The 12380-nt window shown below is 29.2% G+C and overlaps 1 pseudogene; it reads right to left on the bottom strand.

Moving 5' to 3' along the window:
• Window positions 1–10077: 10077 nt before the first annotated feature.
• Window positions 10078–11119, bottom strand: LOC139851414 (E3 ubiquitin-protein ligase RSL1-like; annotated as a pseudogene).
• Between the last annotated feature and the right edge of the window lie 1261 nt (window positions 11120–12380).

Here is a 12380-nt window from a genome sequence, read left to right as displayed (position 1 = left end):
GTCACTTGTTATTTTATTTGGAAAAATCGCAATGATCGTGTTTTCGGGTCCACCACCCATTGCATTCCCAAAATCTTCGTGGACATCCAAGCTAAATGCTTTGAATGGATAAATTGTTGAGGCAAAAACATTTGTCTCGACTGGCACTCATGGCTCTCCACCCCGTCTTCCTTTGATTTTAACCCGAAACCTAAGGATGGTATAGGCTAACGATAGGTTTTTTCACTCCTCTCTTGTGATAGCATGTGTATTGGGCTAAGTGAGTTACTCTAGGGCTGCTTTGTCATCGTGTTTTCGGTACTGCGGTCTCTCGTGTTTCTCGGCTTGTCTCTCAAGTTGTCCCACGCACATGTGACGCTCAGGAGCTTGAGTGTTTTCCTACCTGTTCATGATATAGTCGTGTGTTTTTTCTCTAATGTATTCATTGTATAGCTTCCAGGATAGTGGCTTTTGCCTATTGTAATTCCGGTTATTTTTAATAATATTTGCTGATCTTTCAAAAAAACAACAAATATTGGAACAGAATTCTTTTTGAAGCACATTTGCCACGTTTATTCCATAATATTTGCCACGCTGAATTTGGTTTCCTGTATATCGACTTTAATACGTTAAGTAAAAAATATACTTTTGTTGTAAATTTAGTAGTTAAATATGGATGGTAATTAGTCAAATATGGATAGTAAAGTTTGTACTATATATATGTGCATGATGTAAGTTACAAAAACACACATATACATTAAATACATCACACCTCTCTTCAACCTCTTTCTCTCTTATATCTTCTACAACACATCTCTCTTTTGTTGGTTCTTTCAATTTGAATATATTGAACCAGGCCACTAAAGGTAGTTATAAGCCTACTGAAATATAACACGTTATCAGCACGAAGTGCTCCGTATAATCAAGGTTTATCTAAGCAAGCACACGTCACTAATCAAGGTAAGAAATTATCTAACTTTTATTAACTTCACTAACATTTATATTTATGTTATTTAAGTTATATATGGTCGGTTATACCGCCTGAATTATATTTCTGTAATCTAACTTTTATTAACTTCACTAACATTTATATTTATGTTATTTAAGTTATATATGGTCGGTTATACCGCCTGAATTATATTTCTGTAATCAAACTTTCATTAACTTCACTAACATTTATATTTATGTTATTTAAGTTATATATGGTCGGTTATACCGCCTGAATTATATTTTCTGTAATCTAACTCTTATTAACTACACTAACATTTATATTTATGTTAATAAGACCTTGATTGTACGCAACACGTCATTTGACAACACGGTACTTTATGTACGCAACACGTCATTTGACAACACGGTACCATGGGTCGAGATTAATTCCGATCAATACGAATACGATGGGGTCTTTATATGTTATCTAACATTTATGATTACTTATGCAATTAATCATTATTTATTTCATGCATACTAATGTTTATTCTTAAAAGTAAATCTTAAAAGTTAAAATAAGAAAAAATAGTTTGTATTTTTACTAAAAGTAAATCTTAAAAGTTAAAATAAGAAAAAATAGTTTGTATTTTTATTAAAAGTAAATCTTAAAAGTTAAAATAAGAAAAAGTAGTTTGTATTTTTATTAAAAGTAAATCTTAAAAGTTAAAATAAGAAAAGTAGTTTGTATTTTTATTAAAAGTAAATCTTAAAAGTTAAAATAAGAAAAGTAGTTTGTATTTTTATTAAAAGTAAATCTTAAAAGTTAAAATAAGAAAAAGTAGTTTGTATTTTTATTAAAAGTAAATCTTAAAAGTTAAAATAAGAAAAAAAATCTTGTCCTTTATATTACTCATACGCGTTTTGATATAGTGACTTTATTCGTTAACGTCAACTAACGATGTTACAACGGTCATATATACATAACGGTTGTTAACGTCAACTGACGACGTTACAACAACTATTTTTTTCAAATATAAAATAAACATCTCCGTTTTCACATTTTCACAAATCAATCTTCATTTTTCAGATTACTACTCTCAAAAAGTTTTTGTAAAAATGATTCACACAAGGATGATTTTTCCTATTGTATTGGTCATATTAACTATCATCATTGTTACTAATATACCACCGGGTAAACCTATATTCTATCCTGCCCTTGTGGTTTTATTATTTGTAATCATACCATTATTCTGTTATTTGCTACTTATGAATTTAAAATGATTCTAATTTCATTTTATTATTTGTCTATGAATAGAAGTTGATTATGATTATGATTTATGTTATTCATCTTTTTGATAATAGAAAATGTCGAATTTAAAAAGGCTTAAATTTGCTCATTTAGAACAAGTGGGAACAACTACTTAACATGGGTTATGAATGTAGAAAAACATCTCGAATCAAACGGTATTTTAGAAACCCTGAATGAAAATAACAATTATTCCGAACAAGAGAAAGCAATAGTAAGTATTTTTCTTAGCAAACATATTGACGAGTACTTAGAATCTACATATTATATGATCGAAAATCCAAGTGTATTATGGAAAATACTCAAAGATAGATACGATATTAATTATCAAAAAAAAAAATAATAATAATAATAACGGTGATCCATGAAAGAATAAAATTAAAGATATTAGTAGACACTCTTATAAGAATTCCGGAGATTCTTATTAATGATCTGGTAACGTGAATCATCAGTCTAGTATTTCTTGAATACATGAACATCTTGTTTAGCTCTACAAATAAGTCCCAAAAGAAAAGAAAACGAGAGTGAATCTGTTGACAAATCTTGATTAAATTAACCCTGAGCTACCTTGAGACTTGAATGGTTTGAATTTTCTAAGATGCCTAGTTTTTTTATGTATCACTCATAAATAAATGGTTTTAGACCATAACGCATATGTTTTATTAAGTGTTATCTTTTATGTACTTTAGATTATAACTTGTTTGCAGGTAATATAATTTGATTATCTTGCTGAAATATAACTCATTATTTGCTTATCTTATTTGAAGTTTTAGTATGAATCCTGCAGAAATACAACATCAATTAAATGGTAAAGACCTATGTATTGCAGATAGTAGTAACATACACACTATGATCAAATCTAAGAAATATTTCATTGATTTAAATCAAATGAAGGAATTATAAATACTATATCAGCTCTTGCAAACTTGATATAAGAAACGAAAAAGGCAAAATTTCATATTACCAAATGGTACGAATTTTTTGGTAAACAATGTCTTGTTTTCTCCCAAATCAAAGAGAAATTTGTTAAGTTTCTCTGATATATATCATAATGGATATGATTATCAGTCAATGATAATCAAAAATGAGAAATATCTATGTAGCACCGAAAAGCGCATAGGATTAAAAGCGCATATGATAAAAAGCGCATATGATGAAAAGCGCAGCGCATATGATGGAAAGCGCATACGATAAAAAGCGCATATGATGAAAAGCGCATCGCATATAATTAAAAGCGCATATAATGAAAAGTGCATATGACGAAAAGCGCAGCACATATGATTAAAAGCGCATATGGTGAAAATGATATATGATGAAAAGCACATATGGTGATTAATGAAAATCACATATGGTGATTAATGAAAAGCACATATAGTGATTAATGAAAAGCACATATAGTGATTAACGAAAAACACATATGGTGATTAATGAAAATCACATATGGCGATTAATGAAAAGCACATTGAGAAATAATCACCAATGTTTCTTGAAAGAATTCAAGAGTATATATATGGACCAATTCATCCATCATGTGGACCATTTTTCTAATAGACGCATCTAACGCATGGTCTCATGTTTGTGTGTTATCAAGCCGTAATATGGCATTTGCAAAGTTTCTTGCACAAATTATTAAATTAAGAACACATTATTCTGATTACACCATTAAAAGGATGAGACTTGATAATGCTGGTGAGTTAACATCTCAAGCTTTTAATGATTATTATATGTCTACAAGGATTGTTGTTGAACATCCAGTTGCTCATGTGCATACACAAAATTGGTTTAGCTGAATCAATAGATAAACGCTTACAGCTAATAACTAGACAATTAGAAATGAGTACAAAACTCTCAATATTTATATGGGGACATGTAAATTTACATGATGTGACATTAATTCGCATTAAATCAAGTGCAAATTATAAATATTCTCCATTACCAACTTAATTTTGGTGGAGACCAAATATTTTCCATCTTAGAACATTTGATTGTGCAGTGTATTTTTAATTGAACAACCACAACAAATGGTTACTCAAAGAAGGATTGAAATATATGTTAGATATGAAACATCTTCAATCATAAGATATATTGAACCCATGACGGGTGATGTTTTTACAGCAAGTTTTGTCGATTGTCACTTTAATGAAACATTGTTCCCTATATTAGGGGGAGAAATGAAATATAAATAAAATGATGTTTCATGGTGTGAACATCAATTAAGGAATATTGATCATCGCACAAAAGAATGCGAAAAGAAAGTTCAAATATAATGCATATGCAAGAACTTGCAAATTAATTACTTTATGCATTTAAAGATACAAAAAATAAGTGACTAAATCATATATACCAGCAGTAAATGCTTCAGCTAGAATTGAAATTACAAAAGCTGGCAATAATGTCACTCATGAGTCTTTGCTACGGCAGAAACGTGGGAGACCAATTGGTTCCAAAGATAAAAATCCTCGAAAAAGAAAATCAGCTGATAATGAGGTAAAAGAAAGTGTTCAAGAAGAACCACAAATCAATACTCCTTCTGCAGAGGATATTGATAAATGTAAATACATAAATTGCAATAAATTATGCAATATTATGAAACTGAAATGAAATGAAAAATCTTGATGAGATATTTTCATATAATGTTACAATGACATCATGAATAAAGATGATGATCTAGAACCAAAATCTGTCATTGAATATCAAAATAGACGTGATTGAACTCAACGGAAAGGAGCAATACGAGCTGAATTAGAATCGCTCAATAAAAGAAAGGTTTTTGGATCAATCGTTATCACTTTTAAAGATGTGAAACAATGGGATACAAATGAATTTTTATCCGAAAAGAAATGTGCAAATGAAGTTACAAGGTAAAACTAGACTTGTAACTCAAGATTTCCCACAAAGACCAGAAATGAATTAGGAGAAAAACTTATCCTCCTATAATGAATACAATTACTTATTAGATACTTAATCAACCTGATAGTTATTTAAATGCATCTCATGGATGTTGTTACTACTTATCTGTATGGATCACTCAATAGTGATATATATATATATATATATATATATATATATATATATATATATATATATATATATATATATATATATATATATATATATATATATATATATATATATATATGAATATACCTGAAGGGTTAAGGTATCATAAGCATCTAATGCAAAACCTAAGGGAATATATTCCATTAAATCACAAAGATTTCTAAATGGGTTTATACAATCGGGACGTATGTGGTATAATCGATTAAATTACTACTTGATAAGAAAAGGGTATACATATAAACTTATTTGCACGTGTGTTTTATAAAAGCAATGTTCGGATATGTGATCATAGCTGTTTATATCAATTATCTTAAATAAAGAAATCTATGAAGCCATTCAACTTCTAAAGAAAGATTTTAAAATAAAAAAAAAATCAAGTATTACGTTGATTTACATATTGAGCATATAACTAATGACTTACTTATACATCAAACAACTTATACCGAAAAGATTTTAAAATATTTTAATATGGACAAGACAAAAACCATTAAGTACTCATATGGTTGTTAGATCTTAATATTGATACTAATCCATTTCATCCTCTAGAAGATCATGAAGATCTTCTTGGTTCAGAAGTTCCATATTTTAGTGCAACTGGGGCTCTTATGTATCTTACAAATTATACAAGATCTGACATTTCTTTTGCAGTTAATTTGTTGACAAGGTTCAGCTCAGCCCCTACCAAAAGACATTGGAATGGGATCAAACAAATAGTTTGATACCTTCGGGGAACTACTGATTTATAATTATTTTATTCTAACAACTCGAAACAAGATTTGTTTGGTTATACAGATGCAGATTATTTCTCTGATCTACATAAAGCTAAATCTCAAACTGGATATGTATTCCTAAATGAAGGCACCGCAATATCATGACGTTCTCAAAACAAACACTTGTTGCAACATCATCAAATCATGCCGAAGTGATTGCATTACATGAAGCTACTCGGGAATGATTTTAGTTAAGATCAATGATACAAATCATTATTGATTCTTGTGGACTAGAACGCTATAAAAGCCCAACAACTATCTATGAAGATAATACAGCTTACATAGTACAAATGAAAGAAGAGTATCAAAAATGACAGAACAAAACATAAATGCTGACGAGGCGCTAAAGCTATAAACGGTCTTAACGGTCATAAGTTTGATGGAAAAGAATGGTATATTGGTAAGGCTCAGAAAAAGATTGAAAGGGAATAGGAATTGAAACAACAGTTTGAGCAAACCATGAAGAAGACTGTAGACAAATAATAAGGGTCAAACTTGTACATAAAAGATTTAGATGATACAGTTTTCAGATGAAAACCTCAAATTCTTCTCATATACTCAAGATCTCGTAAAATACAACCAGATTAAAATGAGATACGTTCAATCAACAACTCTGCTGATCTTTATACCAAAGCACTGTCAATCGCTGTTTTCAAAACATACGTTCACAATATTGGCATGAGGCAAGTTCAAAAGATGTGACGACTCAGCGTTGTCTACTTGAGGGGGAGTCAACTCTATGCTGCACTCTTTTTTCCTTAGCTAAAGTTTTATCCCACTGGGTTTTCTTTAGCAAGGTTTTTAACGAGGCAGTATTAATTGCTCTTTAAAAAAAATTACCCTCCAAGGGGGAGTGTTGTAAATTTAGTAGTTAAATATGGATGGTAATTAGTCAAATATGGATAGTAAAATTTGTACTATATATATGTGCATAATGTAAGTTACAAAAACACACATATACATTAAATACATCACACCTCTCTTCAACCTCTTTCTCTCCTATATCTTCTACAACACATCCCTCTTTTGTTGGTTCTTTCAATTTGAATATATTGAACCAGGCCACTAAAGGTAGTTATAAGCCTACTGAAATATAACAACTTTGATGTTTTTCATAATTCTTAATATTTCATTAATCATATATTTTGATAAATAGTTTGTATTATGAGAGTAATTAATTATTTACGGATGTCCATTTTAGTAATTTTATCATTAAGTTGTCAAATAATTTACTTTGCCAAACACTTATATTAACTGATTATTTAATTATTACGTTATCAAACAACATAATCAAATCCAAACACCTTTTTTAAACAACACGTTTTGCTACAGCTGATTATCTGATTCTGATTATTGAAAACGCATAATCAATTTTCAAAACGCAATCCCAAACACCCCCTTAATATGATATGTTTTAGGTATTAAGTGAACGTAAATGCTAAAGTCATTTAGTTTAATGACCCGTGAAATCACGGATTACGACTAAGAAAGTTGTCGTTGTTTTTACAAACATATTGACTTACTTAAATTGATTAGAATAAATGAACTACGTTTATTCTCTCACCACCATGTTTCAATTTTTATCACAATTACTATTTTCCTTGTCATAAGAGCATACACTACATCTTTTATTGAAACATGTATTTCGTATACATATATAACGTAATTAATTCCGTAAAGAGAATTCACATTTGAATAATAATAAAATAATAATTATTATTATATTATTATGGGGTGTTTTGTAAAAGATTGTACTATTTGTTTTAAAGTTTATACATATGGTTATGCATATGTTTTATCATAAGGTTGTACATAATGCCTCAAATATTGTACATATGGTAATGAGATGTTTTATCATAAAGTTGTACATTATGCTTCATATATTATACAATTAACATGTAAGTTTTTTATTAAATACAATTAATTATTTTAATGACATCATCCTGGGGGTTTAAAATTTTCTCTTTTATTTTAGAATTTTTTTTTTAAGCTTAAATAAGATCTATTTATGACATTACCATTTTAAGAATATAAATTAAATGTACAACACATAACCTATCAAACTTTTGATAAATATTCTCATATGAAAATTTAAAAGACAATTGTTATACATAGCTAAAAATTAGTGGCTTTAATAACACTTGCACTAAAAATACAAAATCATATTACACAATGGTAAGCTTCTTTTAATATTTCAAAACAAAATTAGTAGAATTTTTGAAGCTTATGGAGTGTAAATCTCATTTTAAAATTAAATTTTAATATCTTAAGAAAAAATGAAAGATTTAGAAACTTGTTTTTTCAGTTATGGTAATAATCACTTCCTAAATTGTTTTATTTATTTATTTAAATTATTAAAATATTAATGACATCACCATGATTGTTATGAAGATGACATGTGTCAAATGATGGGTTAAAATATAGTTGGGATGACATCATCATTTTAGCAATTTAATAGAAATTATAGATAGATGGCAAACTACGTTAGTTTAGTTTAGGCTTTAAATCTCAACCACCACTTTTCTATAAGATCCCAATTCTTTGCTTTTAGAAAAGCAATATCAATACCCCCGATTCATAAGGTAAAAGAATCTTGTCCCATTTAACCAACTCATTTTGCCTTAACATACAAATCTTATGCTTATTTATCTCTTCAATTCACCAACCCTACAATACCATACTACAAAATTATAAAACTAGAAGGATTTTTCCATTGTTTAGGGTTCCTTTTCTCTATGGTAGATAACATAATAAGTCCTTGCTACCACAACAAAAATGTGTATCTGCAAATTTGGGCACATGATTGATGATCAATCCGTTGGTTTATATAGGTTTTGAGCAAAGCAACTCTTAATTATGTACCTATTTGCCGTAGGTTTCTCTATACTATAGGGTAGATGTACGATAGTTTACATCATGTCCTGATCGGTGATCTCCGTTATTACCAAAAAGCTCCAACGATCCAACACTCGTACCACATATATATAATTTGCACCAAACGTCCAAACGTACTATGTAAAATGTTGATTCTTTAATAACTATTTTACTATCAATAATTATCAATATCATCTCCATCAATTTAATTTTTATAATCAATAATTAGATTTAAAAAAAATATATATAAAACTATTATATCATGTTTCATTCTGATCAGTACAATCAATGGTGGTTCCTTCTTAAGAGCACGAGTGAACTCCCGTCTCCCTCCCGTCGGGACCCTCGTCGCACGTTGCACCACTCCCCCATTCCGTCACATTTGCTCGCCCCACCTTGATCAGTCCCACAGGCGACGCGAATTGAGGCACCGATTTATTAATTAAAAATTAATATAAATATTCTCAACTCACATTCATATACAAAAATAAAAACTGACATACCCCAACTGATATAGGTCACCACTCCCCACTTTTTCTGACTCACCAAGTCAAGTCTGACATGCCAAGTGATCTAGGTCACCACTCCCAGTGCTCTAATATAGTTGTAACTAGAAGCAAATATTGGCCAAAGCATCAAACACACTATCCACAAGTGAAATCGCAAAACCCGGGTTACCTAGTGGTTGAATATTTGAGAATCTCCAAAAGAGACCGATGTTCAATCCTCGCTAACTAGCTACATTTGAGGTGTTGCCTTTTATAAAAAAAGCAAGAAAATAAAAAAGAGAAAAAAAGAAAACAAAATAAAGAAAAAACGTAATAGCAACATGCAAAATGTAGATGCGATTCCACAATAGCACCTTTGTCGATCAATCTTTTTCCCACACTTGTAGCAAAACGTAATTCCACATCTGTAGCAAGTTCAAACTAAAAATAATTATTATAAATCAGAAAACGACTTTATGAAGCAAAGTTTTATCTTACCTCAAGTGAATATATTCTTGAATTTTACATTACTATCATATATCAACTATCAACTAACTAGGTAAGGTTAGTTGGTATTTAGTTTTCAACGTATAAACAAATTGTGATCACGATGTTAACTTTGATTTGTTACCTTACCATTTACAAAACCATAAACTTTTCCAATTATAGAAGTTTAGGTAATGCAAACTCTTTCGGTTTTTAAATCAAAAAATAACTTATGATGCAGAGTTTATCTTATTTCTATATTATATTAGCAAAATTTAATGACCATCACTTCTACCTTCTCTTATCTAAAACTAATAAACAAATTCTACAAATTAATTACGATATCCACCCAAACATACAATAAGCCAAATTAAATAACGTAATCATGATTAAATTTTCATTTAATTGTCACTCAAAGAGTATTGTTGTATACCTGCAACGAACCATGGGGCAACCTTCAATACGCTCAACGCAATGACGACAAACAGGGCACCTCATCCACTTTTACCGTTCAGAAAAAACACCAAACGCGATATCGTTTGCATCCCTGGTCTCCCCACTTTCTTCGCACCTATAACCAGCATGCCAAGGAACTTTACACTCAAAACAAAAAGGTTGTTTGCAATTCGGACACACACAACGTTTCAAATTACCAGCAGCATTACCACATTCATTAACAACCAAAGTGGAACAATCTCTATTAGGACAATAAACCCTATCAAATCCTAACACTAAAGACTCGCATAACACATCACACCATTTATCGAACACCTGGTGTGGAATTTTGGATCGACATGATAATGGTTCTAACGAGTGATCACAATTTAAGGATGGACACTTGATATCACATACGTTATCTTGTAGCTTCACTTGAATGTACTTGATCATACAATCAGTGCAGAATGGGTGAACACATTTGTTACTGTTTCTGAATTTTGTGTTGGGTGGTGTCATTGGCTCTATGCAAATTTCACAAGTTAATGATGATGATGATGATGATGATGATGATGATGATGATGATGATGATGATGGTAACTGTTGTTGCTGGTCTTCAATATGTTGATGATCATGGTGTGGATTGTGTTGAGGTGTTTGATTTACATTCCCCATTAATTGAAACTGAAATTGAAACTGAAAACCTAAACAAAATAGGGAAAATTTTGGAGTGAAATTGAGAGAAGGTGGAATTGAAGTAGAAGTAAGGTGAAAATTGGAGGAATTTACAGGGAACGATTGCACGAAATTGTGAGGTTATTTATCACGATAACTGTGTAGAAGCAGGTACTAATATGGATGGATTTCTAGTTAGTATCATAAAAAATCTAATACAGAGTACAATTTGATTTTGATTTAATATTAATATAATAAATAATAAATATAATATAATATAATATACAAAGAAATTAAATTTAAATTTAAATTAATACTGTATAATACAATTTTTTATTATTGAATACATCAAGATACAACGGAGTAGTATTTAGTATAATACAACCTTTCCTAATTAATACTATTATTTTATTAAATGATATTTAATAATTTATTAATAATAAATAAATTATTAGTTGTAAAGAGATAATGATCTAAATATCAAATGATGATTGGTTAATTGAACTTTAAATTTAACTTAAATAAATACTCCATACAAAAACACATGTAAAATCACTGACTTATTAAATAATTCAAGTTTAAACATATTATTATAAAAAATATTTATCGAACCAATGAAAAACATAATCAAATCATTGAAGCTTATAAAATGCATATTACAAATAATTACAATGAAAGCGTACCACAAATATTTTGCCTGTAACATATATATCCAAAATAATCAAAGATAGACTACAAACATATTTAACAAAATAAATGAACTACCTTCATTCTCCCACCACCCTCTTCTAATTTGCATCACAATTACTATTTTTCTTTTTATAAAAGTCTATATTACAAATTTTTATTGAGATATGTATTTCGCATACATATGTAGCGTATTTAATCTCGTAAAAAGAACCTATATTTGAATAATAATTATAGCTATAATAAAAAATAAATACTAATAATAAAGTTTGCTTAAGAATAAAATATTCACATTTTTAATAATAATTAATAATAACAAATGACTCTAGAATTTTTTATTTATTTTTTAAATACAGTTTGTACAATATACTTCAAAGTTGTACATGTGTTCATGAGGTGTTTTGTAAAATATTTTAAAATTTGTTTTAAAGATTATATATGATCATTGGAGTGTTTAATCATAAGATTGTACATAATACTTTAAACATTGAACATATATTAATATTAATGGGGTTGTTTTATCATTATGTTGTACATAATGTTTCAAATATTGTACATATGATCATGGAGTGTTTTACCATTAGATTGTACATAATTGTTCAAATATTGTATATATGGTCATGAAGGTGTTTTACTATATGATTGTACATATTGCTTCCCATATTGTATAATTAACATGTTAATATCTTT

Source organism: Rutidosis leptorrhynchoides, chromosome 6, assembly GCF_046630445.1.
Source record: "Rutidosis leptorrhynchoides isolate AG116_Rl617_1_P2 chromosome 6, CSIRO_AGI_Rlap_v1, whole genome shotgun sequence".
NCBI classification, from domain to species: Eukaryota; Viridiplantae; Streptophyta; class Magnoliopsida; order Asterales; family Asteraceae; genus Rutidosis; species Rutidosis leptorrhynchoides.
Note: the sequence above shows the minus strand (reverse complement) of the source record. Positions and strands in the feature narration are given on the sequence as shown.